Source organism: Herpailurus yagouaroundi, unplaced genomic scaffold, assembly GCF_014898765.1.
Source record: "Herpailurus yagouaroundi ecotype Mexico unplaced genomic scaffold, PumYag 67080, whole genome shotgun sequence".
NCBI lineage: Eukaryota > Metazoa > Chordata > Mammalia > Carnivora > Felidae > Herpailurus > Herpailurus yagouaroundi.
In genome coordinates, this window is record NW_024419932.1 from 111,736 (window position 1) to 135,795 (window position 24,060).

The 24,060-nt window shown below is 36.8% G+C and overlaps 1 long non-coding RNA gene and 1 other non-coding gene across 4 annotated transcripts in view; one reads left to right on the plus strand and one right to left on the minus strand.

Annotated features, from left to right (window-relative positions):
• The window catches only part of LOC121024754 (uncharacterized), a 75,209-nt gene that overhangs the window by 25,578 nt on the left and 25,571 nt on the right, over positions 1 to 24,060 (minus strand). For 2 of the 3 annotated variants that reach the window (XR_005787805.1, XR_005787807.1), the window contains exons 3-4: positions 18,677 to 18,765; positions 11,551 to 11,731 (exon numbers count right to left, since the gene is read on the minus strand). This is a non-coding gene — a long non-coding RNA (uncharacterized LOC121024754). Of the gene's footprint in view, positions 1 to 11,550; positions 11,732 to 18,626; positions 18,766 to 24,060 lie in introns of all 3 variants that reach the window. The other variant, XR_005787806.1, reaches the window with a different exon arrangement.
• TRNAK-CUU (transfer RNA lysine (anticodon CUU)) lies at positions 17,518 to 17,590 on the plus strand. Its single transcript has one exon. It is a non-coding gene; the product is annotated as a tRNA-Lys (tRNA).

Genomic DNA, 24,060 nt, shown 5'->3' on the forward strand with positions numbered 1-24,060 from the left:
AGGCAGCAGAGGTAAAGGTCTATACATACAGGCAGCCTAACCTAGAATGAAGCAAAGCATTCCTAAGCTTACTCTTGTGTGGAAAAGAAAAGGACTGTCCATGGGTGCTTTGAAGTGACAAAAAATACACTAGTACCAGTTGTGGGCACCTTCCAACATTCTGAAAACTCACTGATTTCTGCCAAACACCGCGGCCTGAGCCTGAGCATCCGAGCATGGGAGACGATCACCCACAATCCTGCAGACAGAGAGAGAAAGAGAGAGAGAGAACCATTGGCTCAGTTGTGATCATGTGACATTTGGCTTCACATACTACTCATATTGCAAGACATCACTCATTTATCAAGTTAAAATTTATTAGAAATGTTTGCACATCTTGTGGAACACTCACAGAACAAGTTACTAGCAATCCAAGGTTTTAGTGTACTTTCTTTCTACAGATTGGGAGATAATCAGACTCACACAGCAAAGCTCATGTTCAGAGAATTCACAGGAGGCAGCAAGTGGACACAGAAGCCAATTTGAACGGGCTAACACTGCCCAATTCTGTGACAGTGTGACAATCAAAATACATAATTATAATGTCAAAGGGTAACTATTTGAGTAAAATACAAAAATATGATTCATACTAATAAAATAAATACATGACTAAATAGGTCAATGATAGGGGAAAAGGGAAAAGCTCTATCTAAATTTTGAATGTCAATTTCTACATCTACAAGGAATTACAACATTATAAAAGTGACAGTTAACAAATATCATAGTGATGAGTGCTTTAAGCAAAAATCATAAATGCATTTCAGTCTGTACAAAACCCAACAGCAGTTACTGGATCACCATGGTAACCAAGCTGGCCAAAGAGAACTAGGAAAAAACAAACAGCAACAAACCTGACTTGACTCCTAACATGTGCTAGGAACTGAGGAAGATTGACATAGCCCACAGTAATTCGTCTCACACATTCCTCACAATAAATATTCCTCACAGCTTCAAAAATACACACACACACACACACACACACACACACACACACACACACACACTCATACATGATCTCTCCCTGTTTTTTACCACCCAAGAAACCAGGATTCATCAAGGTGAAACCCCAAGAAACTCCATAATTCAATTTGAACCACACAAATAAAGTTGAAAAACACTAAACTATTTTATTTTAGTGAATGATTTTCTGATGAACTGTAGTTTTTTTCTAGGGGACATTTTACTCCCTAGGTTCAGTACATTGCTAATAACATCTCAAATCTAATATGGAAATCTAGGCAAATTAATAATTGTGATAATAGATTGTATGTATCAATTTGGTGGAGCCACAGTGCCCAGATATTTGATCAAACATTATTCTGGATATTTCTTTGAAAGTGTTTTGAATAATATTTACATTTAAGGGGTAGAATTTGAATAAGGCAGTTAGCTTCCCATTAAGTGAGTGGGCCTCATCTAGTCAGGTGAAGGACTGAATAGGACAAAGGGCTGATCTTCCCTGAGCCAGAAGGAGTTTTGTTAGAAAATTCCCCTTGATTTCATTAAAACATCAGTACCTCATGTTTCTCTAGTAGACTCCTTTCAGATTCCAACTGTAACTCTTTCCTGCTGAAACTTCTTTCTATAAAAACTTTCCCTTTTGTGTATCTCCTAAGACCACCTTCCCATTTCTTTGATGGGTTTGTGTATCTCCTAAGACCACCTTTCTATTTCTTTGATGGGGTGCTTCCATAATAATGAATCATTTTAAAAATCCAACTAGATCTTTACAGTTTACACAGCTTATTGAGTTTTTGTTATTTCACTCCCTGATTGTTTCTGGGTTGTTAGTTATAGCTGGAAAAATTTCCTTCACTACTGGTTTATTGAGGAATTTCACTCGGTGTACTTCTGTGGACAGGAGAAAGAGGTGAGTTATACTGGTGTGTCAGGCATAAGTGGAACAATTGTGGAGGTGACTATGTTGTAACCAAACCCATGTCTGTATACCTAAAGCACAGGAAAGCCAATCACTGAGACATCAGGTATGCAGCAAGGAAGAGTTTATTTGAGAGGCAGACAAATGAGATGGGAAGACAAGCCTCAAATCAGCCTCCCCAAAGGGATGAGAATCAGTATTTTATAATCACAGGAGTTGAGATTACATATATATTGATCGGAAGGATGAGGAAAAATGACTATTCATGAGGAAAGATGGAGCATGTGCATTAAGCAAACATATATGTAACATATATCCAATTTTCACTTCTTAATGGAGACTTAACATCAAAATGAGGCAAAATTCAGACCCTGGCATCAGAAGGTTATCTTAGGACAAGATGAAGGAGCTGTGGACATGCTTTGAGAGCCAGTATAAACTTGATAGTGTCTTGGCCTTTTTATCTCTGGTAAAGAATTCAGTCCTGCTTGTTCCTAGACTGGAGCCATATCAGTTGACATTGAGTCCAGGCTTCTGTAGACACAGCTAATGCGTTTGTTAGTGGAGTCTAAGAAGACACAATAGCTGATTATAGAGAAATGGTTCCCTGATACACAAGCTTTAAATTTTCTGCGAGTTTCAGCCTCATTAACCCTATGAAACATGGTTTCAACTCCCCCCGAGTTAAGATAATTCCACAATCTTGAGGAATTGAGATGATGACTACTCTTGCTACTTACTTATCTCCTTGGGTGAGGTAGGTTTTGAATAAAGAGTGGTTTTTGTGAATCTTAGCTGCAAGCAAAATTCCTTCAATTACTAACATGCCTACATGCAGGGCTAAGCAGAAATTTCTAACCTATAGGTCACAGCAGCAAGGGAAATAGAAGCAATAGGAAGTCAGACATGTTAAGTTTCTCTTTGTTATATTGTGAGAGACATATGAAAACTGTGTCACCAAGTCAGGAGATTTAGATGTTGATATCAGGGCTCCAGTCTTATGCTCCAGTCTTTGAGAACTCTATCTCTCCTCTTCCTCCTGTGGATCTGGTCCCACAACTAGGAGACAAGGTCTTAAATGAAGTGGAAACTCCATGTCACCTCAGATGGACCCTCCCCCCAGAGGGCTGAATGGGAGGGGCCACCATCCTAGGGATAAGGCAGACACAAACTCATTTCTGAAATCTACCACACAACCTGGCCATGGACTAAAGAGAAAGTAAAACCTCTAGTTTGCACCCATGAAAGATCTAGGACTGAAACCACACAAGTGTTTGCACTCATGAGAGGTCTAGGACTGAAACCACACAAGTGTTACCTCATCCTTCACTCTCCATCTGGGTGTGAGTCTCCATAGGAGAAGACTGTAGCCTCTCAATGCCAGTTTCCCAGTTACTACCTCCCTCCTCAACCAAATTATTTCCTGTTGAGATACTGGGTTTCCAAGACACAGTGTCAAGCTTTGATAAAACTTGCTTGGAATGGAGTCCATTTGAGGTCAAACCTCAGCACACCATGGGATGGGCACTAACATCCACCGTGCTGCCTATGGAAATTTCCAGTTATCCAGTCTCACTATCAAGACAGGGAAGATATGGATATAGATATAGAATTGGACTGACAGTGACTTACAGCAGACATCTAATTCACATTTAATAAACATGAGATAAAGATGTAGGTATATGTAAGACATAAACTATGTTTTATACGTATTTGTGTTTTTTTTTTTTTTCAGAGATACCTGACTACCTACTGGAAAGGAGGAAGGAAGAAACATAAGGAAAACATATCCACATTCACATCTCAACAGATGATCTGTCATTTATGTCTCCTTGCCATGTGTACTCTCTTTCAGAGCTTCTGACATGGACATGCCCATTTTCTCACTTTACATGCTTTAGGAGCACTAACAGAATCAGCAGATGTGATACTGTTTTCATTCATGTTATTAATCAGCTATGTTATGTCTTACAGTTAGTTCCCAGGCTCCAGTCATAATAAATTATTGTCAGGTACATCCTGAACATGAAACATCTTCCTTTCCCCCAGGCCTAATTTTCTGGCTTTCATTCACACTGTTATTCATCTGGACCTATACCTCCAGAACCTAATCTGAGCCAAACTGGTGAAAGATGACAGTAATTACAGGGAGTTCATTTTCCAGTGTCCAGACTAACACTCAAATCCCTAGGATGGGTAAGGCATGCATCTGGTTTTAAACTTGAACTTCTTTGTATGGTATGTGCTGGGCATATATATATATATATATATATATACATATATATATATATATTTTCCTTTCCTTTTACTATTTTAGTTGCACAAGGAAGGTGCTTCAAACCTGTTTTAATTCCCATGTGTTGGTTGCCCTGGGCCCTGGGCTGAGGGAGCCTGTGACTGAATTTCCCCTTGAATCCCACTGTTGAAGCATCTGCCCTCTGGAAGCTCTGGGGCTAAGCTCTGGGCAGTGTCCTGCAGTCTCCCTCTTTGCCTCCCTTGCGGGATCCCTGTTTGGCTAACTGGAAGGTTAAACCCATGAGACTGCTTTCGGTTCAAAGGGCTTTATTTGGAAAGAAGAGAAAAGTGTTTTCCTCTCATGACCTTCACTAATTCCTGGGAAGTAGAGATACCAGAGGTTTTCTTAATGTAATATTTATTTGTGGGACTTGCTTTCACTTTCCCTGAGTATCTGTATTGACCCTGAGCCACCCAAGTAGGGTTGTCATGAGTAGATTCTAACATTAATATTGTAACCACCTTATTACCTTATACCTTTTCTTTAGGGATATTCTGCATCTGGTGCTGATGCAGACTCACTATCCTACAGGAATGCTGGAGGATATTTATTTTTTCTTGTTCTTTTTTCACTTCTAAACCCATGTACTTTTGTTGTAAAGAGAAATGGAAAATACAGGGAAGGAAAAAAATCATTGGAAACCCTTAAAAGTCTTTTACTCAGGGATAAGCACTGTTTCCATTTGCATATTTTTTTCAGAAATTTTACTTTGAAAATGTAACTATATTTAAGAAAAGAAATGATAAAATCTACTTTCAGCTTTGTAAGCTGCTTTTTATGATAAATATTATATTGTGAAAGTCAATGCAGGCCATATAATATAAATGCACATAATACAAATGGCAGTTGAAAATTAATGGTCCATTCTGTCATGATATTAATAGTAACATGATTAATATTTATTGTTGCCCAATACTGTTTTTTTAGAGACAGAGAGCTGAGGAGAGGGGCAGAGGGAGGCAGAGAGAGAGAGAGAGAGAGAGAGAGAGAGAGAGAGAATCTCAAGGAGGCTCCATGCTGAGCAACTAGGATCATGACCCAAGCCAAAATCAAGAGTCAGACACTTAACGTACTGAGCCACCCAAGCACCCTGCTCAATACTGATGTGAGGGCTAAATCTATCCTTACTCATTAATCCTCACCACAACTTATGAGAAGGAACAGTTTCAATATTAGGAAACTGAGGCACAGCAAGGACAGGGTTAGGACATTTCAAGGCTTATATTTGAACACAAAGTGTGGCTCCTGTGTAAAATCATCTAACCAGCACGTGCTACTGCTGCTCACGTCATAAGATACCACCTTATTGTTAATCACACCAATGCAACAAATCTAAGAGAAAGAAACAAAACTAAAGTACTATATTAGTTTCCATGGACTGTTATAATAAAATACACAAACTAGTAGCTTTACATAACAGAAATTGAGTTTCTCATAGTTTTGGATTCTGAAAGTCTGAAATCAAGGTGTCAGTAGGGCCTTGTACCTTAAGGCACTAGGAAGAATCCTCCTTGTTCTTCCTGGCCTCTGGTGGTGACCATCAGTCCTTGGTGTTCACTGCTTGCAGCAACATTAGTCTCTGCCTCTGTCAATCACATGTTCTCCCTTAGTGTCCTTGCCTTCAGTGGCATTTTCACCTCTTATAATGACATAAATTATATAGATTAGGAGCCACTCTAACGACCTAATCTTAATTTGATTGTGTTTGCAAAGACCCTATTTCTGAATAAAGCACCATTCATAGGTACCTGGAGTTAGAACCTCAACATGCTTTCAGAGAACATTACAATCAAATAATAGGCACAATATTTTTTACAATTAACAATACAGAAAATATTACTTCAACAACATGAGAATGGATTATTTAAAAAAAAAGTAAAATGAAGGACTCATCCCAGTATCCTCATAGACACAATGAACCAAATGCCCTCCTTATGATTCTTATTGGTTAATGGATCAGCATTATATTGTCAGGCTCTATCATAAGGCAAGATCTCTTTTTCACTGACCCATCATTTTAAATCTAGACTACAGCAATGAATCAAGCTATTTTCATTAGATGCATTCTGGATTAGTTCTGCATCCTGGTATTTCCCCAATGTATTTGGGCTTCAGAGCATTTACTCTGATTTTGGGCCAAGATGCTGCTGCTGGCCAATCACATATGACTCAGCAGCAGAAAACTAGAGCCACCAAGAACATGCCCACAGAAAACAACAAAGCTTTCAAGACAGAGTAGGAACCTATAGAACTGGCACATCACCAGCAGGCACTAGATAATGTTGAAGAGGAGCTCATGACCAAAGACCTCCACTTTGAAGGCATGTTCAAAAAGGAATCATAGACCTCTATTTTTGAAGAAAAGGAGTGATTAGTTATATTAGAAACTTGGAGAAATACTTTACCTTGTAATTTTCATGTAAACTGGAGCCTCTCAGAATAAAGAGGAGGATGCATGAGCTGGTGGCTGTATGGCAAAGATCCTTCTTGTCTGAGCTGAGATCTCTTTCATATTTGAAACCAGAGGAAATATAAGGAGTGTGTGTTGGGAAATAGCTGTTACTTGGAATAGTGTTACTTGGAAATAGCTGTTTTTGAGATGTTTTAAATTTTCCTCCTAGTGATGGTAGTAATGAAAATCAGAGAAAAGGGGAAAACTTAAGCTACTGAAAATATACAAACTTGGCAAAAAAAATCTGTGGAAAAGGCATTGTCAATTATACCTAATTATTATGTGCAGTCAGCCTGACTTCTGCCAGAGGAAACTCTTGTTTTCTTGGGATCCAATACCCTGTATTTTACTTTTAATTTTTGGTTAGGGTTTTATAGCTTTCTTTACTCAAATAATGCATTTTCATTACCAAAAATGTAAACCCTAGATGAGCAAATTTAAACTCCTGTTTTTTTTTATTTTAAGCCTACAAAATGACATGCAGAGCAAATGTTCAAAACCTTATTCAAATAAACTGTGTTCAAAGTAAATACCCAGAGCCAGCATAAAATTAGCAAACCCTTTCCATGGCTTAATAACTCTTCAGTGAAAATTGGTGACACTGAGACCCTGCTGGATTCTAAACTTCCCTTTGGATCATAAAAGACAAGGTTAAATAATGTGAGATCTTGACCTGGGGTTCATAATATATCAAATCCATTGACAAATCCGTGGTGCTCTACTGTATATGGCTATTGAATTGAAGAAAATACATTTACCAGGAATTTTTGATAAGAGAGAGTTTACATGTCTATTCAAGGGACAGAGGGAAATTTCTGGCAGACACATAGGTAAGTGTTGGCCAGGAATAATTCTATCTGGATCAACTGTCTCAAGGAAGTGGCAGGGTACCACTTATGTACCAAGATGTGAATGTGACTTACCTGTTGAATGCTGTAATCAAGAACAAACAACTGTTGACTCCACAAATTAAACCATTCAATTTCCTCTTAAAAAATTGAATTGTAGGGTGCCTGGGTGGCTCAGTTCATTAAGGATCCAACTCTTGATATTGGCCCAGTTCGTGATCTCACAGTTGTGAGGTGGAGTCCAGAGTTGGTCTGAGCATGGAAGCTGCTTGGGATTCTTTTTCTCCCTCTCTCTCTGCCTCTTCCCTAGTCACATGCTTTATCTCTCAAAATAAATAAATAAATCTAAAAAATGAATTTATTCTCTGTGTGTGTATGTTTCTATATCCCCTCTAGCTCTATCACCTCCATATACTCTCACAGTTGTGGCTTTCCTTTCTACTCAGACTGGATATGGATATCCAATCTCAGGTAAGGATATTCCAGAAAATCTATTTTTTTTTTATATCCTAGAAAAGCAATGGATACAGACAGAGTGTTCCAGGTAGGTGAAAATCCAGAAATATGGCTGATCCCGTGAAGTCAAGCTCCCAACCTCCATCCTCCCTCCCCTTTGTGGAGCCCCCTGGTCTCACTCTCAGAGCTGTCATCCTGGATATGACTTCCAAAGACATCACATTTATTTTTATTAATTAAAATGAGTACATTTTAGATACAGTAAAAAATATGAGATGGTTGTGTTTACTATGATTTCAATTCTACTTATAAAATTCACATGTATATTAAAGCAAATCCATTCACTGCAGACCCCAAACTTCAACTTGTTCATTGATCTGTCTCTTCCACATCACTATCTGCTGATGTACAGTGTGGACTGTACAGAGGGTCCCTACTAGAGAACAAGGTGCTCACCCTCCATTGCTCCATTGTTGCGCAGGCTGCCCAGATCTTCTCCCACTTGGTTTGTCATCCTTTTTCCATAACACAAGGCACTGCTGCCCACTCCTCATTCTGATGCTCATTCTCTGTCAGTCACAGCCCTTCTGTTCTGACTTGTACTGAGCTTGCACACAGGCCAGACTGCCAATGTGTGCTAGTGTCACCTGGTGTTTTATCGTCTGCAGACACAAGACTACATATTTTCACAATCTTATTTTATACCTATCAATTTCATCAGACAGGATTAGAACCATTCTTTATATGTTCAAAGCCAGGGTGTTCCAGAGATTTTTTTTTTTTTTTTTCTCTTTGCAGACCATTCTCAGTAGAGAACTTTGATGATGCTGGTAAGTTGGTGTCATCTAGTGAACAAAAACCTGAACTGCAGCTTGAACATTATGGGTCAGGAAAGTGGGTGGGGCTGTTACCCAAATCCACCAGAAAGAGCTTTCAGCAAGTCAGAATGTAAAGAACGGAATGGCTTGGGTACAGCATGTTGATGGGTTCTCTCTGGACACTTCATGTAAAAGGAACCATATAACATGTGGTCTTTTACATATTAGACTTCTTTCACTAGGCTTAACATTTTCAAGGTTCATCCATATTGTGGTATGTATTCACTCCTACATCATTCCTTTTAATTGCCAAATATTATATGACAATTTATATTATATGACAATTTATCCATGTATTAACTGATGGACATTTGAGTTGTTTCCACTTTTGACTTTATGAATGATGCTATGTACATTCATGTACAACTTTTTATGTTGACATATGTTGGTATTTCTCCTGGCTGTGTACCTAGGAGTGGAATATCTGGGTCACATGGTAACTCTATGGTGAACATTTTGAGGAAGTACCAGATTGTTTTCATGACCTGATGGTGTTGAAGAGTGCAAGCATACTCTGTTATTTTTATGATTAGTCTGTGGAATAAATTTTGGGAAAGAAAGCCTTTCCCCGATGGTCAGGAACAAGACAAAGATGTCCACTCTCACCATTACTATTTGACATAGCAGTGGAAGTCTTAGCCTCAAAAATCAGACAACAAAAAAAGATAAAAGGCGTCCAAATTGGAAAGGAAGAAGTTAAGCTTCCACTATTTGTAAATGACACAATACTCTATATAGAAAACCCAAAAGACTCAAGCAAAAAATTTCCTAGCACTAATACATGAATTCAGCAAAGTCACAGAATTCAAAATCAATATGCAGAAATCTGTTGCAATTACAAAATAACCAAGCAGCAAAGAAATCAAGTAATCATTCCCATTTGCAATTGCATCAAAAACAATAAGATATCTAGGAATAAACATAACCAAAGATGTAAAAGACCTGTACTCTGAAAACTATAGAACACTTGTGAAAGAAATGTTATGAAAGAAACACTTATGAAAGAAATATATATAATGGAATATTACTCAGCCATCAAAAAGCATGAAATCTTGCCATTTGCAATGATGTGGATGGAGCTAAAGTGTACTTTGTATTCACTCATATGTGGAATTTAAGAAACAGATGATAACATGGGAAGGGGAAAAAAAGAGAAAGGGAAACAAACCATGAGAAATTCTTAAAGTTAGAGAACAAACTGAGGGCTCATGGAGGGAGTGAGGTGGGGTATGGGCTAGATGAGTGATGGGCACTTAGGAGGGCATTTGTTATGATGAGCAATGGGTGATATATGTATGTGATGAATTACTGAATTCTAATCCTAAAACCAGTATTGTGCTGTATGTTAACTAACTGGAATTTAGATAAAATTTTGAAAAAAAAAAGGGCTTTACTTCAAGCAGTGGACTTTGAGGTATTATGATTTCCCTTTCCATGTCATCTACTTTTAATTGTAATAAACATCCATTGCTCTTGCAATTACACAAAATATTGAAACGGCTGAAAAACAAAAGTATTTTCTGCCCCAACCACAGGTAAGCCATTCACTTTAGAATCAGAATATCCCTCGGTCCGAGGAAGGGAGACAAGATACTGGAGGAGGATTTTCCACGGTATAAGACGATACCATTTTCCAAATTCCAAGCCACACTAATGATCAATATTTTAAATGTTTTCCTAGTTAACTGAAGAAAAAAAAAAAACATAGGACCTTAATTAGTTTTCTTTTGCTGTACCCTGTCAACAGTAAGTTTGAGGGTCTTATAAAATGAAAAGCAGAAGTGGACACTGGCTAAATGTAGGTGCTTAGCAGCCCAAAAAAATCTGTTGAAATCTTAATTTTGTGACTTTCTAGCCCTGACTTCACTGTGCCTCAGTTCCCTGCTGTGTAAATTTGAGCAACAACAGCTCCTCGTCATAGGTTGAAATGAGTAGGTATGGATTTAGCACTTACAACAGTGTGGGGCATGGGGAAATCAGCAATAATATTAACTTTTCTTATCATTATTATCATACCAGACCATTAGTGTTTCTACTACCATTTTTGTTATACGGGCTTATATTAAATGGCATGGATTGACCTTCATAGTATGTTTGTTGTAAAAAAGTTTACAAAGTTGTCAGTAGGATATCATTTCATTGCTATTAAATATACATGGCTATATTTTCATGGTAAATTTATGAAAATTACAAATTTATTCAACTGCTAGTACCTATCCATAAGTAATAGACTTTTAAACATTTGTAATGAGTTTTATTTTGTTTTCATGTATTTTCTGTTTTTATCTACAATGAAAGTGCCTTGGATTTGAAACTTAAAAAAAGTAATCAGAAAACTTAAATATCCCCAGCCTTTCCTATAGGAAATGGGCTCAGTGTTAGAATGGGGACATCCCTAAATCAAAGAAATTAGATAATAGGATGGTTCCAGAACTAATTTATGAATCTACTACATGACAGTCTTAACTGAGCAGCTACAGGGACATACAAATGCCTAGGGGAAGGACAAGCATATCTCTCAAATAAACCTTATATTCTGTAGTGCTATGATTTCTCTACTTCCTAGGATTTAGTGAAGGTTATGAGACAAAAGTATTTTCACAATATGCTTTTTTTTGTTCTCTCCAAAGAAATGTACCTTGACCTTTAACTGAAAGCAGGCTTATGGGTTTAACCTCCCAGTTAGCCAAGCAGAGACCCACCTGAGAGAGAAAGGTAAAAGCTGCATGAGGTTGCCCAGCACTCAGCCCACAGCAGCCAGAGGGGAAAATGCTTCAACGCTTAGATTCAGGGAGAACTTCAGTCATAGGCTCCTTCAGACCAGGGCCCAGGGTAATCAACACACGTGGATTAAAACAGCTTTGAAGTATTTTCCTTGTACAACTAAAATAGTAAAAGGAAAGGAAAATATACATGTGCAGAGTACTTATAATACAAATCAGCTAACAATAACATGGATGGACCTTGAAGGCATTATCCTAAATTAAATAAGACAGAAAAAGACAAATACTGTATGATTTCATTTATATACAGAATCTAAACAAATAAACAAAATAAAACCTACAGAAAAAGAGATCAGATTTTTGGTTACCAAGGATGGAGGCTACGGGGAGGGGGAACTGGATAAAATTACAAACTTCCAGTTATAAGATAGGGAAGTAGTGGTGACAGATGGTAGCTATACTTCTGGTCAGTACAGCATAATATATACAATTTTGAATCACTATGTTCTATACCTGAAACTAATGTTACATTGTATATCAACTATACACAAATTAAAAAAAAATAGATTGAGTGGGGCATCTGGGGTGGCTTAGTCTGTTAAGCATCAGACTCTTGACCTCGGCTCAGGTCATGATCTCACCGTTCATGGGTTTGAGCCCCACAAGGAGCTGTGTGTTGATGGTGTGGAGTCTGCTTGGGATTCTGTCTCTCCTTCTCTCTGCCCCTCCCCTGTTTGTGTGCTCTCACTCTCTTGCTCTCTCTCTCTCTCTCACTCTATTTTTCTCTATCAAAATAAATAAACTTAAAAAAACTAAAAATAGATAAGTAGTAGGGATGTAATGTACAAAATGATGACTATAGTTAACGTTGTACGGTATATTTGAAAGTTGTTAATAGAATAGATCCTAAAACTTTTCATCACAATGAAAAAACTTTTCTTTTTTTGTGTGTCTTTTTGAGATGATAGATCTTAACTAAAATTATTGTAACTGTTTCACAATATATATAAATCAATCATTATGCTGTATTACCCTTAAACCTATACAATAGTATGTCAATTGTATATCAATAAAACTAGAACAAAAATTTAAAAAGAAAAAAAGTATAAAAAATCAGCTGAACTTCAAAATGGAATGCATGCCTAAACCAACCTAGGGATTTGGATGTTAGTCTGGACACAGGACAACAAAATCTCTGCAATCACTGTCATCTTCACCAGGATGGCCCATATTAGCACATAAAAATCGATCATGAACTTATAGTTTATTCTAAAAATGCAAAGGTGTTTCAATATCAAGAAACTTATTGAATATAACCTAGTGTATTCACAGAGCCAAGGAAACAATTACATGACACAATCATATGCAGGAAGGTATTTAATAGCATCAACACTCATGTTTTTAAAAAACTCAATAAAATTGGATTTAGTAGGTAATTTCTTAATGTGAAAATATGTGTACATGCCTCAGACAAAAAACTAGCATTCTACTAAATGGATAAACACTAAAGGCATTCCTACGAAAGCCCAAGAAACTAAAAACAAATAATAATAATGATCTTGAAATCAAAGAAAGAATGCATTACTTACAGGATGTATATGGTATGAAGGACAGCATATTTCTTTGAAAAATTGTGAAGCCCAGAAGGAAATGGCACATTTTTCAAGTGCTGAAATAAAGGAACTGTCAACCTCAAATTCTATCTCCAATTGAATTATCCTTGAAAAATTAATAGCAGTAAAAAAGACATTCTTTTTTTGGCAATTCACTATTCTATTTTATTTTGTTTTATTTTATTTATTTATATTTTAATTTTTTTAAATTTGCATCCAAATTAGTTAGCATATAGTGCAACAATGATTTCAGGAGTAGATTCCTTAATGCCCTTTACCCATTTAGCTCATCCCCCCTCCTAAACAACCCTTCCAGTAACCTTTTGTTTGTTCTTCATATTTATGAGTCTCTTATGCTTTGTCCCCCCTCCCTGTTTTTATATTATTTTTGTTTCCCTTCCATTATGTTCATCTCTTTTGTCTCTTAAAGTCCTCATATGAGTGAAGTCGTACGATATTTGTCTTTCTCTAGTTTCACTTAATACCCTCCAGTTCCATCCACGTTGTTGCAAATGGCAAGATTTCATTCTTTTCGATTGCCAAGTAATACTCCATTGTATGTATATACCACATCTTCTTTATCCATACATCCATTGATGGACATTTGGGCTCTTTCCATACTTTGGCTATTGTTGATAATGCTGCTATAAACATTGGGGTGCATGTGTCCCTTTGAAACAGCACACCTGTATCCCTTGGATAAATTCCTAGTAGTGCAATTGCTGGGTGATAGGGTAGTTCTATTTTTAGTTTTTTGAGGAACCTCCATACTGTTTTCCAGAGTGGCTGCACCAGCTTGCATTCCCACCAGCAATGCAAAAAAGATCCTCTTTCTCCGCATCCTTGCCAACATCTATTGTTGCCTGAGTTGTTAATGTTAGCCATTCTGACAGGTGTGAGGTGGTATCTCATGGTGGAATAGCAGTAAAAAAGACATTCTTAAATGAAGTAAAACTAAAATAATTTGTCACCATCAGATACACCCTAAAGAATGGGTAAAAGAAACAGAAAGGCATCGATATAAGAAGAAATCTAGAAAAATATGGAAGGACAAAAAACAACAGAAAGCACAAAGTATGGTTAAATATTTTCCTTTTCCTCTTGACATTTCCAAATTTTGTTTGCTGGTTGAAACAAAAAGTATAACACTATTTGATGTGGTTCTAAATATATGTAAAAGAAATACTGAAGACTATACCACTATAAATGGTAGGTGGCAACAGGATTTTATTGACCACACCAATGGAAAGTGCTGAGCATGCAGGTATTTACCAATAGGTTTGGGGCACCTATTATTCATGAATGTATAAATCAATGAATGAATGGCAGATATACTGAGATAAGGGTACACATTTCCCCCATATTTTAAATAGATGGTTAAGAACTAAATATCACTTCTTAAGGTATTTGGCTACTTTGGCCTCAGTGATCTTTTCTCTTTCCTTAAAAGTATCTTTATTGGAATGCAATGCTTCCCAGATGTTCCAAATTGTGCAAATGTACCTATCTTATTTCATCAGATCCATTCCTTGGTTATTAGATACTTCTGCTGTAAGGTAAAAGGACTCAAGATGGACTAGGAATCATCCTTTGTATCTTTGTTAATCTCAACCTTTGGTAAATTGGCAGAAATATGAATTTAGAGATAAATGAAAGGAGCATTGTGGGTCCACATAATAAAACACTGAAACTACCCAAAAAGAATAAAGTGATAGAGCCAATTATGTATGTGGCAACATGTGCAGATAACATGATTAAAATCCAGAAACAAACCATCACATACCAGGTGAAATCCTGTGCAGAGATTCTACTGAACACAATTAAAAAGATCAGGTAGTGTGAACACATTTGAAAAGGTCAGATAGTATGGACAATAGTAAAATGCACATTTGAGTAAAGTATGCAGAGCTATGTGTCTACCACAACACAGTGACCCAACAATAAGTGGGTGTTTGGTCAAAAAATCCATTCCAGTTGTGGTCATGGTGCCACATTTAACCCTGCAGAAATAAGTGTGCAAAGTGTCTTTCACATGTAAAGGACAGTGAAGGTAAATGCTAAATTTTGCCTAAACTTGTCCAGTATTGTGCTCTGATATAACCCACTGAACTCATGAAAGGAGTTGAGGCAACAAAAGAGGAGAAAAGTCTCACTGAGTGATCTCTGGTAGGATGCAGAGATGAAACAAATGAAAGCATGGAGAGAGAGCTAACAGGTGGAGAAAATGTTCTGGTTAAGAATGCGGCTGCAGGGGGCACCTGGGTGGCTCAGTCAGTTGAGTGTCTGATACTTGATTTCAGCTCAGGTCATGATCCCAGGGTCGTGGGATGGAGCCAGCATTGGGCTCTGCACTGAACGTGGAGCCAGTTTGAGATTCTCTCTCTCTCTCCACCCCTCCACCCCCCATCCCTCTCACCTGCTGGAAGTCTCTCAAAAAAAAAAAAAAAAAAAAAAAAAAAAAGAATGACACTGAAGAAGCAGGCAGAAACTTGCTGACAAGATGGGATTCTATAGAATGTGGGGTCAGTGAGAATATCATTTCCAGACACCGTAGGGATCCATTAACAGTAAATCCTTCCCCTTGATATCTGCTTCTGCTTTAATGAAGGTTTAGGGAGCTAAACATCAACTCAGCTTTACTACTGTCAGTGATCCTGGTTCTTTCCTGCCCCCACGGACTAGTGAGACATGTACTTTACTTCTTACCAACAGTTGTGTCATTTCAGTGTGTAAGGGGGCTATGTAGCATCCCATTGAAGTAAATGTGTCCTTTTAAGATCTCTAATCGATACCAAATCAGAATGGCCTCAGCCCCCTGGAGTATCCAATCAGTTACCTCTGAGGCCTGTCTGCTCATCTGGGAGCCCCCACACTTCACCAGTTACTCTGGACTCCTTGTCACTTCCCTCCTATTCATAATCCACAAGTCCTGATCACTGTGCCAGGCCCACCTCCTCTTTGAAGAGTCTCTGACTACTCCAGTGAGCCATTCCTTCTCTTTATACATTAAGAAGATTCTACAAGGTTCACTATAACTTCTAAAGGACGAGGACCCTGTGAAACCATTACCATGACCTCTGTAGCCCCTGGGCCACTGAAGGTATAAAGAGTGATGGATGCTCAGTGAACACCTGCATCATGGTGCAGGTCACAGCAGAGGAAGGAACTCACCCTGGGATGGCTCCAGTACTGAGACCCAGGAAGAGCTCCTGACTCTCACTGCAGTATCGCTCCTTGCCAACCCCCAACCACCTCTTCCTAGAGCTTCCAATAGGTCCCAGACTCAAGATTACATGCAATTCTGATGTGAGTAAAGAAGGCATCAACAGAGAAGAAACGCACAATTGTTCCCATATGAGGGGTGAGGAATTTTCCCTCAGCCCAGCTCCTTTACACTGCATATCACAGAGATGGCACCAAATTTCCCATAAAATGTGTGTGTGTGTGTGTGTGTGTGTTTCCCTTCTTACATTCCCAAATGCTCACTAAAATATAGTAATTTTATTGAAACTAAGAAACAACTTCCCTGTTAAAGATCAGAAGAGCTGGAATGGGAAGGCTGCAAACATTGGCATTATGCATGATGTACCAAATACTGCACTGGAATCTTGAAGAGCTTTTCTTCTTGAATTCCTCACAATACTCCCTGAGTGTAAGGACCAGGAGGGACATATGCAACATGTAATTTTAATAAACAGGTATAAAGTTAAATTATATACATATGTAATAATTAATATATAGTAAATACATTACATATTATAATATTCATTTTAAATTACATAACATATATCATCATATATATTTATTAATTGTATATAGTTATTGCATAATATTCTATATTATAAGTAATTATGTATAATAAATATATAGAATATTAGATATATTTAATGTATAATATATTATGTAAAATATATATGACATATTATGTATATATTAAAGATGTCAGCAAACTGGAAAATAGCTGTGTGTTTATATAGTTAAAATGTGTAAAACAATATTTTATTTTGTTCAGGGAAACTAAGAGAATATATATTAAAAGTTCTCATCACAAGAAAAAAAATTTGTACTTATGTGTGGTGATCAATGCTAACTAGACTTATTGTAGTGATCATTTTGTAATATATACAGGTATTGAATTATTATTTTGTATACCTGAAACTAATATAATGTTATATATCAACTATATCTCAATAGAAAAAAGAGAGAGAGAATGCACATAAAAAACAATACAAATCCCCAACAAATACTTAGAAACACACCACAAATAAATAAATAATATGAAAAAGAATCATCTTTAATCAGTCAGACAAGTCAAAAATATAATGTAGGGGGTGCCTGGCTGGCTCAGTTGGTAGAGCATGTGACTCTTGATCTTAGGGTTGTGAGTTCAAGCCCCACGTTGGGCCTAGAGCTTATCGTTAAAAAATAATAAAAATGAAGACAGTCAAAAAAAGAAAAATATAAAAAATAATATAGAATATGGGTCTCATTATGCAAAGAATATATCAACGTGGGTTTATAGATGTCTGTGTGTGGTTAAAATTAGTGTATTAGATATAGAGAAAAAGAATCTGAGAATAGTTTTGAATAAACTAACAGTGACTATCTTTGTATTATGTGGGTGGAGAAGGTGGAGACAGAAAGAACATACAGAATAATTTTAATTTCTAATGCAAATTTTGATATTGCTTTATGTATCTTAAACAACAAAACCATTAACTGGTGATGTGACAAATACCGAAAGGTGGGGGTGTGCCTAAGGGCCATTGCCAAACAATCTTAAGCAAAACAAAGGAGTACTGACTGAATCTGAAACAGAGAAAGATATTCCCACACAAGGCAAAAACCCAGCACAGGCTATGTGCACTCTTTATCTCTTGATAGATATGTGTTCCAGGCCCAAGGCCCACTCTTATGTGACTGAGTGGGGTTAAAAGACTGTGCACATAAGAATTCCTTTATCAACAACAAAGAATACAGCAGAATCACAACTAGTGCGTAGAAAATTCCAGAAAGCTTTGCCTATACAATAAAATCCATACACAAGCCTCACTCTCTCCCATTACCTCATCCTTTTCCAAGTTCCCTAGAAGAGGCTTTTACACCTGCAACTCTGACTCTGATCGTTAGGTGGCATCTTTCTCCATTTTCTACACGTTATTTTTACCAATGAAAAAGCATAATTTTTTATAATCAGACATAAAATGTTTCCTCAAAGGAGATTATTAAACAGTAAGTACTTAGTGATCACAACTCTCTTTTGAAAATTCATATGTTTATAAAAAATATTGAGAGAACATATACATAATTTCCTATTCTGCTTATTCCTACATCTACATCTCATTAATTTATTAATGTGTATTGGGTGTTTACTTTGCGCCAGGCACTGTCAGTTCAATTCAATATCTGTATCCTACACTTTGTCTCCCTTGATCTCCATACCTGCATAAGTGGAAAGGTCCACAGGCAGCAAAATGGATGTTAATGCTCACCCTATGAGGTGTTGAGGCTTGACCTCAAATGGACTCTATTTCAAGCAAGTTTAGTCCAATTTTCATCCTGAGTCCCAGAAATTCAGCATCTAAACAGAAAATCACAGTGTTTAGAGGTCAGAATTTTAACCCTAGAAGACGGTTGCACCTTGTAACTGACACCTTTTTTGCATATTGCGAACAGGCTCCTACTTCCTTCTCCAAGGTCTCACTCACAGAAAGTAAAGAACAACGTCAATCTTGTTTCTCCTCATAAAACTACCTATAGATTTTGCTTTCTCCTCTAGCCTTTTGTTAGGTGAGTATGATTTATTTCTGAACTGGATTTTTTGCCTGCCTTATCACTAAAGGGAAGATCTTCCATTTAGTATTCTCAGATAAACATGAAGTTTCTGCTTCATGTTAAGGCCTCCTCTGTCAGTTGGAGGGGCCTGGACCTAGAACCATAGGAGACAAAAAAGGATAGAGCAAGAGTATCAAAGACAAGGAGGACTAAGACCCTTGTCCAAACATCTAATTTTCCTGATTTGTGAAATAGTTTTCATAGATTTCTCACATCATATTCACCTTCCCTCAGAGTTCATCTTAGATACTCTGTGAGGAAACAGGATTCTGATGCATTGCTAGAGATAATGTAAAATCTCTGTGGTGGGGATTTGATGCTATCTAGTAAAATTACACAGGTATTTATTCTTGGAACCAGAAATCATTCTTCTAAGAATCTACCCCAAAGAAAAAAATGCAAAAAGACAAAAAAGCATAAGCATAAAACCATCCCTTGAAGAACAATTCATAGTAGCATAAGACTAGACACATGACAGATATCAATCAATAAGGGATTGGTTGAATAATCTAAGGTAAACCTACATCCTAGAGTACTATACAGCTATAAAAACCAGTGGGTGCTCCCTTTCTATACTACTATGAAGTGATCTCCAGGATACATTGTTCGGTGAAAAACAAGGTGTAGAAAAGTATGTAAAGTATTCAAAGTTGCTCCTGTCCAATACAGAAACCACTAGCCACACGTGGCATTTAAACTTAATAAACCATATTTAAATAACACTATAAACTCAGTTCCTCACTAACATTCACTGTGTTAATATTGAGCAACAGAGATACAGAAAATTTTCATTTCCACAGCAATTTCTATTGGACTGCACTGTTGTAGAATAAGCCACATTTTACCTATGAACAGGGGTAAAAACTAACATACATGTTAAATTTGCTTATATTTTTAAAAACTGAAAGGATAGGGGTGCCTGGGTGGTTCAGTCGATTAAGTGTCCTACTTTGGCTCAGGTCATGATTTCACGGTTTGTGAGCTCGAGCCCTGCATCAGGCTCTGTGTTGACAGCTCAGAGCCTGAAGCCTGCTTCAGATCCTGTGTCTCCCTCTCTCTCTGCCCCTCCCCCACTCCCACTCTGTCTCTGTCTCTCAAAAATAAATAAAATGATAAAATTTTTTAAAAAGAAGTTCGAAGTTACTACTCCATTCTTAAAAGTTAAAAAGCTGAATGAACTGAAAAAAAAATCAAGAACTCTTCTTAGATCCATAAGAGATATGAGATACTAACTACCAACCTAGAATTCTGTACCCTATAAAATTATCCTTCAAAAACTGAATAAAGACTTCCTCAGAAATAGAAAATGAAGGAATTTGTTGCCAGTAGATGTGCCTTGCATTAAGTGTTAGAAGTTCTTTAGAGACAGGGAAAATGCTATAGGTAGAAAACTCAGATCTACGTAAAAAAGGAAGAGCATTAAAGGAATAAGTGAAGGTAAAATAAAAAGTTTTCTTTCTTTATTCTTAATTGATCTAACAAGTTTATTCAAATTAATGATAGCAATACTGTCTTTGACTATCTATATGCTTATATCTAAGTAAAATGAATGCCAGCAATGAGACTAGGATATGAGGGAGGAATTAGGATTATTTGGTTATTATTAAGTACTTACTCATGAAGCTGTATAATGTTATTGGAATGTAGATTTGGATTAAATATAAATAGAGGGATTGTAGATTTGGATTAAATATAAATATTGCAACTTCTAGAACAACCACTAAGCAAAGTTTTTTTGCTGTTTTTTTTTTTTAATGTAATGGAAAGGGGTGCCTAGTTGGCTCAGTCAGTAGATTTGCAACTCTTGATCTCAGGCTTGTGAGTTTGAGCCCCACATTGGGTGTAAAAGTTACTTTAAAAATATAAAATCTTAAAAAAATATATAATTGATATACTCCAAGAAAGAAGATAAAATGGAGTCATATAAAATTCTCAATTAAAACTACAAAATGCAGGGGCACCTGGGTGGTTCACTTGGTTGAGCATCTGACTTCAGCTCAGCTCATGATCTCACAGTTGTGAGTTCAAACTCCACATTGGTCTCTGTGCTGACAGCTCAGAGCCTAGGGCCTGCTTCAGATTCTGTCTCCCTCTCTCTGCCTTTCCCATGCTCATGCTCTGTCTCTCTCTCTCTCTCAAAACTAAACTTTAAAAAATTAAAAAAAAATAAAATTAAAAATACAGAAAAAGGATAGGAGAAAAACAGAAGTAGAGAACAAGGGCAATAAACAGAAAGCAGTGCCAACTATATTAGATATTAATCTAACTATATCAATAATCACTAAATGTATCAATTAAAAGACAGAGATTATCAAAGCAGACCAAAAAGTAAGACCCAACAATATGATATCTACAAGAAACCCTCTTTATGTATAATGACATAATATGATACCTACAAGAAACCCTGTTTAAGTATAATGACACATATAGATTAAAAGTAAATGGATGGACACCCCATGTTCATTGAAGAATTATTTACAAAAGCCAAAATATCAAAGCAACCTAAGTGTCCACTGATAGATGAATGGATAAAGAAGATTTGCTATATATGTGTTTGCATGTGTGTATGTGTGTAATGAAATATTACTTAGACATAAAAAAGAATGAAACCTTGCCACTTATGACAACATGAATGGACACAGAAATTATTATGCTAAGTGAAATAGGTCAGTCAGAAAAAGACAAATACCATATGATTTCACTTATAGTTGGAATCCAAAAAATAAAACAAACATAAAGATAGAAATAGACTCATAAACATGGAGAACAAACTGGTAGTTGCCACATAGGAGGAGAGTGGGGGGATGGGCAAAGTAGGTGAAAGGGATAAAGAGGTACAAACTTCCAGTTATAAAATAAGCAAGTCATGGGGATGAGAAGTACAGCATAGAGAATATACTCAATAATATTGCAATAATTCTATATGGAGACAGATGATAACTACACTTATTGTGGTGAGCATTTTGTAATGTATATAACTGAAAAATCACTATGTTGTACACCTGAAACTAATATAATATTGTGTGTCAACTATACTTAAATAAAAAAAAATTGAAAAAGTAAATGGATGGAGAAAGACATACCATACTAACACTAATCAAAAGAAGGCAGGAATGGCTATATTAATATTAAACATAGTACACATCAAAGTAGAGGAAGTTATTAGGAATAAAAAAAAGGCATCATATAATGATAAAGGGATCAGTTCACCAAGAAGACATAATGATTCTTAACATGTATGTGCCTAACAACATAGTGTCACAACATATAAAGCAGAGGTGCCTGGGTGGCTCAGTCGGTTGAGTGTCTGACTCTTGACTTTGGCTCAGGTCATGATCTCACAGTTCATTAGTTCAAGCCCTACACTGGGCTTGGTGCTGCCAGTGCAGAGCCTGCTTGGGATTCTGTGTCTCTTCCCCTCTCTCAACTCCTCCCCTGCTCACTCACTCTCTCTCAAAATAAATAAGTAAACTTAAAAATATTTTTTAAAAGTATATAAAGGAAAAACTGATAAAACTGCAAAACTTTGAGAAATATATAAATCTATTATAGTTGGACATTTCAACAGCCCTCTATCAAAAATTGGCATATCTAGCAAGCAAAAAAATTAGTAAAACAAGTTTAACTCAACAGCACCATCAATCAATTGGATATAATGGACATCTATAGACTACTTCATCTAACAACAGCAGGGTACACAGTCTTCTTAACCTCACATGTAACATTCACCAAGACAGATCACATTCTGGGCCATAAAACATGCTGAACAAATTTTAAAAGAGAGAAATCATGCAATGTCTGCTCTCAGACCACAATGGGATTGAAGAGAAATCGATAAAGAAAGATAGCTGGAAAATACCACAATACTTGGAGGTTAAATGACACATCTATAAATAAAGTATGAGTCAAAAAAGAAATCTCAAGAGAATTTTTTTTAATTTTTTAACGTTTATTTATTATTGAGAGACAGAGAGACACAGAGCATGAGCAGTGGAGGGGCAGAGAGAGAGAGAATCTGAAGCATGCTCCAGGCTCTGAGCTGTCAGCACAGAGCCCGACACGGGGCTCGAACTCACGACCTGCGATATCATGACCTGAGCCGAAGTCGGTCACTTAACCAACTGAGCCACCCAGGTGCTCCGAGAGACATTTTTAAATATTTAAAAACTAAACAAACATTACAACTTACCAGGATTTGTAGGATGCAATGAAATCAGTGCTTAGAAAGAAATATATAGCAGTTAATGAATATATTAGAAAGAAGAAAGATCCAAAATCAATAATATAAGCTTCTGCCTTAGAAAATTAGAAAAAAATAAGGGCACCTGGGCCGCTCAGTCAGTTGAGAACCCGACACTTGGTTTCAGCTCCGGTCACGATCCCAGGGTTGTGGGATTGAGCCCCATGTCAAACTCAGCACTGAGTGTGGAGCCTGCTTAGGATTCTCAATCTCTCTCTCTCTCTCTCTCTCTCTCACTCTCTCCGTCTCTCGTTCTGTCCCTCTCACCTGCTTGTGTAATCTCTCTAAAAAAAAAAAAAAATAGAAAAAAGAAGAGCAAATTAAATCCAAAGTGAAAGAAAAGAAAGAATAAAGTTTAGAGCAGAAATCCATGAAATTAAAACCAAGAAATCAATACAGAAAATCGATGAAACAAAAAGCTGGTTCTTTGAGAAGACCCCTCACAAAAAAATAACTTTAGGTGGATGATAAACCTAAATGAAAAGAAGGTGACACAGGAAAAAATCAAGATGACCTTGGATATAACTGTTTAGATACAATACCAAAAGCATGATCCATGAAAGAAATAATTGATAAGCTGATTTCATTAAAATAAAAATCTTCTGCTCTAAGAAAAACAGCATCAAGAGAATGAAAAGACAAGACACGGACTGGGGAAAAAAAAATTTGTAGAAGACATATCTAATAAAGAACTATTATCAAAAATACAAAAGGAACTCTTAAAATTTAACAATAAGAAAACAAGCAACCCAATTAAAAAATGTGCCAAAGACCTTAACAGACACCTCACCAAAGAAGATA